The 8,113-nt window shown below is 39.9% G+C and overlaps 1 non-coding gene across 1 annotated transcript; it reads right to left on the bottom strand.

Moving 5' to 3' along the window:
- Positions 1 to 415: 415 nt before the first annotated feature.
- LOC122678523 lies at positions 416 to 565 on the bottom strand. Its single transcript, XR_006336185.1, has one exon. It is a non-coding gene; the product is annotated as a small nucleolar RNA SNORA62/SNORA6 family (small nucleolar RNA).
- Positions 566 to 8,113: the final 7,548 nt, after the last annotated feature.

The following is an 8,113-nucleotide window of genomic DNA, read 5'->3' as shown; positions in this document are numbered from 1 at the left end:
CAGACCAGTCCACCACCTCAGGCTGAGCAACAGTGAACTCTGGAGGTGAAGTGGGACATTCACCCTGAAGTTCCTCCTTGGTCACAGCCTTCTCAGCTGGCTCCTGCCCTCCCTTTTCAGTCTGCTCAGGATCTCTGTAGAAGCAGAGATCAGGCATGACCTCCCCATGGGTGTTCACAGGAGATGGCGCCACACGTGTGCAGGGCTTCCCAAATGAGCATCCACCACATCAGACCCACTGAGTGAGCTCCCTTCTTAGGATCTTACAACTGGATACATCAAGTTAGTCTGAAAACAGAAAGACTGAGTAATGCCCGAGAAGAGTAAGAAATACTGGGGAAAAGCGGAAGAAAGCACAGGCTATTTTTTAAATGTCTTCATCTCTCCTTAAAGCTCTCATATGTTAAAATTATACTTTTATAGCAAGTATTACTCTCAAACTCCATTCTTTAGGCCAGAGACCCTTGAGGTGCTAGTGAAAAACTTGCTCCTCATTTAGCATACTACCTATACTTGTGAGTTCATCGGCCAGTGGCTTCAACTCTGAGCTCTAACAATATGCAAATGGAGCTAGAAACTTAAAAAGATTGCTTTATTTCTCATTTCTGCTCCTATGTATTCATTTGCCACCTCCTTCTCCTCCTCTTCCTTCTTCTCTTTTTCTTTCCCTCTTTCTCTCTCCCTCTCCCCGAAACTCTCTATGGGTTTCTTGTTTTCTCAGATCACATGAAGAAACTATGTGTTATACATCTAAGCACCTATAGAGTCTAATAAATATTCTTCTGGTTTTAGCTCCAAATACCCAGTAAAATAATCTGGTTGACCCATCTGGGGTCAAATGTGCACCTGTGGACTAGTCACCTATAGCCAAGAACAGCAGAAATTCCCAGAAAATAGGGCAAAAGTAGACACCTCTGAATGTGTCCATGAAAATGATATAATCAGCTAGCAATTTAAATGCCCAACTGGAGATGAGTTTAAATGATTAAACTACATATGTAAAACACCATATTTGATGACTTTTCAGTCTCATGCCGCAATAGATTCTATTAAAACACGTGCCTCTGAAATTAATTTTCGTAGACTTTTGGGGTCCTTATAGTTTTTAATGTGGCTCTTCGTGTTGTTCTTTAAGTCCCTGATAATCAACTCCAATATTTCTCTAGAAAAATATGAAGCAATATGCCACTTAAGGCATATGTTTCTCAGTTATTTAATATGAAGTGTGGCAACTGTAGGTGTCTGGTATTCCTAGAGCTTTTTCAGTTCTGCTCTCATTTAAGATTCATGCAAAACCTTTAATCAAGTCAGGTCACTGGGAGTTGTGATGGAAGAAAATGTGGAGGCTTTATTGACACTCTGAATTTCAATGCTTGTTTCTAAAGGGGAAAACATGTCTTTGTCAACAAATTACATTTCATTTTCTTTCCAAGTCTGTTATTCTGTTGGCTTCCACAAAGTTAAATCTGGGTAAAAGTGGGCTGTCTTTATCCTTGTTCTCCATGGGTTGGGGAGCTGAGGATGGATTAACCATTGCAGATAGGATGTCAAAAAGCCTTCTGAGTCTGGGGCACCAGCTCACAGTGTCTTTGAAACTGGGTTGGACAATCTCCCAACAAGTAAAAATTAGTTTCAAAAATAGAAGGGCTATCTTGAAAGGTGAGATGGAGCAACTATGGGGAGGTTTTCCTTTGGAACTTTGCCTCCTTGTAGTGTGCCAGAGGAATAAATGAGGGTTACATACCTTTGATGTCTGTTCTTTTAGATCACTGTCAGTGAATGCCCATTCTTCTTCAGTGATGGCAACTGGATTTTCTAACAAAGAAATATTATCTTACATGTAGCTTCTCAGTTGTGAAATAATTATTATTGACAGCCCACCAGAATTAGGACTGGGAATAGACTTACAGTTTAGTCAGTTGATATTGTGAGCCTATAGTAATAATAATATTAACATTAATAATAGCAACAACACATTTCTAATAGTACTTTATAACTTAGAGACGTCCTAATGATGTAGTGAATGTGAAAGCATTTTGTCTTCAGTGATAAAAATATAAAGTTTTTATATTACAACCAATCGTTTTGAGTCATTTAAGTTCTTATATGTTTCAGGAGGTGATGAGAATTTGGAAGGCAATGAAGACATTCATCGTTGCTTCAAGGAGGTTTAATTTTATCTGAGGAGGCAAGATTATTACTATGAGACAAATAGAAAGAAAGACAACACTAACTTGTATGATATGGTTTCTAAGAGAGAGGGGATCAAAGAGGTCTAGAACAAAAGTTCCATTAGGTCAGGGAATATTTTTTACACACCACTGTATCTCTATCACCTAAAACAATGCCTGGAATATAGTAAGTGTTCAACAAATATTGGATGATTATTAATGAATGAGGACAGACTTAAGCATCGCATTAAGATGGACATAATTTGAACATATATGGAGAACAGAGGGAAATCTAGCTAACAGGAAAAAACCATATATAGAAAATGAGCAATGAGTATTCTTTGGAGGAAAAACCACTGAAAGATGGATTGTTTGTTTTGCAGTGGCACACGGAATGGCCCATAAACTGAAAAGAGCAGATGCAGGAAGAACAATTGGGAACCTGTTAAAGTTATCCTGTATCTAGTCCATCACAGCACTCCGTTGACTTGGTCTACCAATTTCTCTCCATCTCTGCTACCTCTCTAGCTTCCCTCAGCCTTCTCTCACCTCAACACTGCAACAGCTTCCCAAACATCCACTTACATCCACTCTTACGCTGCCCCATACGTCCTGGAGACACCACAACCAGAATGGTCTTCACAAAATTAAAATCTGATCACATTGTTTTTCTGCTTCTCACTGCTCTTAAGATAAAGGTAAATAGCTTGGTTGCTATGACCTTATGTGGCCTTGTCTCGGTCTGCTTGTCCAGCATAATTTTGAACCACTTTGCCACTTACTTTTGTAGTTTTCCCTGCAATATTCTTCTCTGACTCTTTTGAATGTGCCATGCTCGTCTCCCAAATCAGGGCCTTTGCATATGCTGTTCATTCTTTCTGGCAGACTCTTCTTACGACCCTTCTTCCTTTGGGAATAACTCAAGTCATTTTCTTGGGGAATCATTCACAAACTTCTCTGGTATAGGCCAAATCTTGTTATTACATGTTTTCAGACTCTTATATGCATTTCATTATCATGATCTAAGCTAATAATTCTTTCCATGACACTCTTACTCCTCTATTAGACCATAGACTCCATGAGAGAAGGAATATATCTTTTTTGCTCACCATTATATTCTCAATGTCTGTCTCAGTTCCTGGAATTCAACAAATATTGGTTGAGTGAGTAAGTAAACAAATACGTGAATAGGAGTCTGAATAGTGATGGTGGCACTAGAAATGGGAAACATGGGGTCAATGCTGGCAGCTTAGGGGATAGAATTAGCATGGAAAAGAACATGGTTTTAGTGTCAGAAAACCAGGGTTTAAGTCCTGACTTTTCTATCAATTGGCATAAATTATTTTGGACCAATTCCTTAGCTATTTTTAGTCTCTATTTCCTAATCTTTTAATGGGAAACTGTACCACTTGTCCCCAAAGGGTAACAAAGAATGAATGAGAGGATGTACACAAAAGTGCTTTGTAACCTACAAAGCTCTTCACGAATTTTTCTGTTTTATAGCCAGAAATGACCTTAGAGAGAATCTTATCTGAACTCTGGCTTTATAGATAAGGAAAGAGAGACAAGAGAGGTTAAAGGACTTTTCCAAGATCACTTCTCTGCTTCGTAAAAATACTAATGATGGTAATGATTTTGATATTAACATTACCTGAGCACTTTTTATATGCTAATCACTATACCAACATAATCCTTTCTTACCTAATCACTGCTATAAAACTATCCTGCAGAGATGATTTCTATTTTATATTTAAGGACACCTGTCGAAGGGTCAGGGAAGCATAGATGAGATGGAATGAGAACTCACTAGTCCTGGCTTCTTGTGTGGCCATGGGTTGTTCAATTCTCTTATTGTGGGGAGGAAAGGGGAGAGTCAGACATGTCTCCTAGTTTCTGAGCTTGATTTGACCACGAGAGAAACTCAAGGTGGGAAAAAATGAGTTTTCTTTTTGTGAAGATAAAACTGTGATATTTTAATAGGGCCAATTTTAAATGAAATTACTGAAGTTTCCATAAGAAACAAAACCCTTGGGATTTTTTAACTGGTATTTCAAGTTCCTGTGAGGATTTTACTTCCACTTATGGAAGAGAAGAATGGAAGTGTTTATTATTGTGAAGTTCTTTTACAAGACATGTTAAAATATGAAATTCATAATTTTATTGCTGTATTCAGTATGACATGCAAATACGTTTTGATTATGAGTTAAACAAAGCAAAGTATGTTATTTTTAACCACTCATTTTTATCGCAATACTGCAGTTATTGTTGCCAGCTTCCCCAAGGCAGGAAGGTGTGCTCCGTCCCTCTCCGGTTTTCCTTCCCTCCCTCCTACCCTTCTCTCGTCCCTTGTTCCTCCCTCCTTCTGTCCTTCTTTCCCCTTTCTCCCATTCCTTCTTGTGGGATTTTACCCAGTCAAATTTTATTCACCAGTATATGTACAAGAAGCAGCTATAAGCACGTTTCCCTCATAGGCTGTCTCTCAAGGATATGGTATCTTTGCTGCCCTGCATGTTAGTAGCCTGACAGCTTATTCACCCAACAAATATCTATTGAGTTCACTTACTTTGAACAGTGATTGAAGAGGAAGGCAAAGGGCAAGAAAAATGAAGGAGATGAAGCAGACGACAGGGTCAGACTGGAGAGATGATGACCCGCCCCCCAAACTACTACCATACAGAGCATTGCTAGAACCCTGGACTCTGGTTTTCTAATAGTATCCTCAGTGATAATAGTTAGACCTTATTCTCAGGGCCCAGGCATTGTGCTAAGTACTTTTGAATTCTCAAAATGACTTTAAATCATGAGCCTGTTACAACCGTGCGTGTGTGTGCTCGGTCACTCCAGTCATGTCCGACTCTGTGACCCTATGGACTGTAGCCCACCAGGCTCTTCTGTCCATGGGATTCTCCAGGAAAGAATACTGGAATGAGTTGCCATGCCCTCCTCCAGGGGACATTCCTGACCCAGGAATCGAACCCCCATCTCTTGCGTTGAGGCAAGTTCTTTACCGCTAAGCTACCACAGAAGCCCCTATTACAACTACCACTTGTCAGATGAACACAGTTGGAACAGAGGCACAGAGGAATTAAGCAATTTACTTAAGTGGCCCAGCTAACAAATGTGGGGCAGAAATTTGAACCCTGAACCCATACTTGTGACATTGCTTAATGTGGGTGCAAACCACATTCCTGAGCGTTGAGAGTATACTGGTCCTTTTTCAGAGAGAGAGTCCGAGGAAAGTAGGAGAGATTGGAAGTCCAGACCCTGGCTGAATAAAACCGCTAACCTAGCCCTGGTGTTTAAAGTGACTGTCATTCTAAGTAGCTTCTCTTTCCTAGGCTTTGAGACAGCCTGTCATAAGCCACCTGTACCTTCGACCTGGAAATAGGCATGTTCATTACTCACTCAGCCTGTGATTTGAGTGAGTGATGTGCAGAGGTGGCTACTGGGTGGCTCCCGCCTACCACATTCTGTGGCTACATTTATGGTCATGTTTGTGCATTAGTATTTTCTGCTTAGCTAAATTGTGCACATTGCATTTAAGGCCAGGTTTGGCTTGTTTAAAAACATCCAAATTGGGATTAAGTATTCAAACTGTAATCTCTTTAGTGAGCGTCTGTCCACTGGATTTGTATGACATAAGGGTTATTGAAATACTGTAACTTTAATATTTTTTATCCTCTATGCAGAAATGACTCCTAAATGAATTTAGAAACTAGGAAAGACATTGGACAGATACCAAAGAACAGAGCAGATCTCATTATTTTTCAGGCCAGTTATAGCAGAGCCCACATCTGTGTAGGCTTCTCCATCCAAATTCTTTCCCTTAAGCAATAATACACTGTGCTCCTTGGTACAGGATAGTAAATTCCCTGGGGGTTTCTAATATCTCCCCTTTCTCTGTTTGTAATGGTGTTGTTCTAAGCTGATATGTTTCCCCTTACTCTTTACCCTCGAGCTGCTAGAGAATTTGAATCATCCAAATCTAGAATATTTGCAGGAATGCGGGGGGTAGGTGGAGCGGGCTGGGGGTTAGGATGGGGGATTTGAAATCTACCCATTTGTATCTAATTGAAAAGTGTGCAACTCTAGTTAGTATTCTGCAAATATTGAATATGAATAATCAGATAAGACACTTACTGGTATAAAGAAACCAATAAATTTTATTTTTGTGGTACATTAAAATAAAATTCAGATAAAAATTTTAAATCATAGCATATCCAGAATAACCATTTGATAGCTATATATAAATCTACTTTAGAGATATGCAAGCACAAATTATGGAATGCCAGAGCGCGTTGATTTAGGCTGCTTTTTCTCTAATATAAATAATGCAGAGTGCTGCAAATATTCAAGAACACTTAACTGAACATAATTAAAATATTGGAATATATTTTAAAAATAAATAATTAAGTAGTTAGAAGTATCTGCAATACTAATTCAAAGTGATATTCATATGATGATTATATTATGCAGTTTACCCAGTACTTCTGCTTTAAAGTGCAATAATAAAATTTGCATTTAATAAAAAGTATGATCCTATAATATTTGAGGAAATGGGAAGATTCTATTTCAAGTACAAAACACAACCCTTGCCTCTCCGATCCATCGACAGATGGACTGAGAACAGACATTTTCGGCTAAGCTGAGCAACGTGCCTGCAGAGAGAATGCTTACTCCCATCATCATGGTTTTAAACGCTGTGTCAGGAGTTTTGTTTGCCTGTCTCCTGTTCTAGATTTTCGACTCCTCTGGGGTAAGTGACCCGTGTATCTCTGTACACCCAGTGTCGAGTATAATGCTGGTGAGTAGTAGGTGTTTAATGCATGCATGTGTGCGTGCTCAGTCGCGTCTGAATCTCTGCCACCCCATAGACGAGAGCCCTCCTCTGTCCATGGGATTTCCCAAGCAAGAATACTGGAATGGGTTGCCATTTTCTCCTCCCAGGGATCTTCCTGACTCAGAAATTGACCCAGAAGTCTCCTGCGTTGGCAAGCAGATTCTTTACCACTGAGCCACCTGGGAAACCCTGGGGTTTCATAGATTAATGAATCAAAGAGTGGCTGTTTCTACTCTTGCTCTCTGTACTCAGCACAGTAGCAGCCAGGTATGCTTCTGCTCAGGAATTTCCTCTGCCTGGGATGCCCTTCTCCCAGATATAGGCAGAGCTCACTGCCTCTCCTTCTTCACACCTTTGTTCAAATGTCATCTCCTCCAGGAGGCCTCCTTTGACTACTGTTTTAAATAAAATTGCCCACCGCACCTCAATACACACTTTCTAGCTCCCTTTGTATCACTATGAGATGTTGTGTAATTTACTTGTTTATTTGAGTATTCTTATTCACTCTCTCTAAAAAAATGCAAACTTCATGGAGGTCAGGATTTTCTCTTTGGTTCACTGCCTTATTCCCAGCCCACAGAACAGTGTTTCATTCCTAGTAGGTGCTCAGTAATAACTTATTGCATGAATGAATAAGTGAATAAATGAGTTACAGATGGGGAAAAAGCGTTACCCTGAAGGTCTTAGGTCATATAATGAGTATGATTGTATGATATGTTCAATATTTTTAGGCTCAAGACTAGAATCAGACACACTTGAGTATCTTTCTGTCTCACAGGCCATTTGATGGCTCCTCAAGTACAGATGGAAACTGGATGTGTTCATTGACTCAAAATGCTTGCCCAGTGTCCAATGCTCAGTGCTTGTCCATTGATTCTGTGATCTCCTCTGGACATCTGAGTCTGCTCTGAAGCCTTGGCCCAGATGGATAACATTTTAGTCATTTATTTGGGCCAGTATGGATTCTTAGCTTTCGTGGGATCTTTGCTAGGTAGCTCCCTCCCTCAGATGTTCATTGCCCTTGTCCTTGTCTTTTATCGTTCCCCACTCCCAAACTCCTTACGGCCTTGGGTATCATCACCGTATCATTCTCACCCAACAC

This window comes from Cervus elaphus, chromosome 20, assembly GCF_910594005.1.
Source record: "Cervus elaphus chromosome 20, mCerEla1.1, whole genome shotgun sequence".
Taxonomy (NCBI): domain Eukaryota; kingdom Metazoa; phylum Chordata; class Mammalia; order Artiodactyla; family Cervidae; genus Cervus; species Cervus elaphus.
This window is presented reverse-complemented; position numbering and strand designations above follow the sequence as displayed.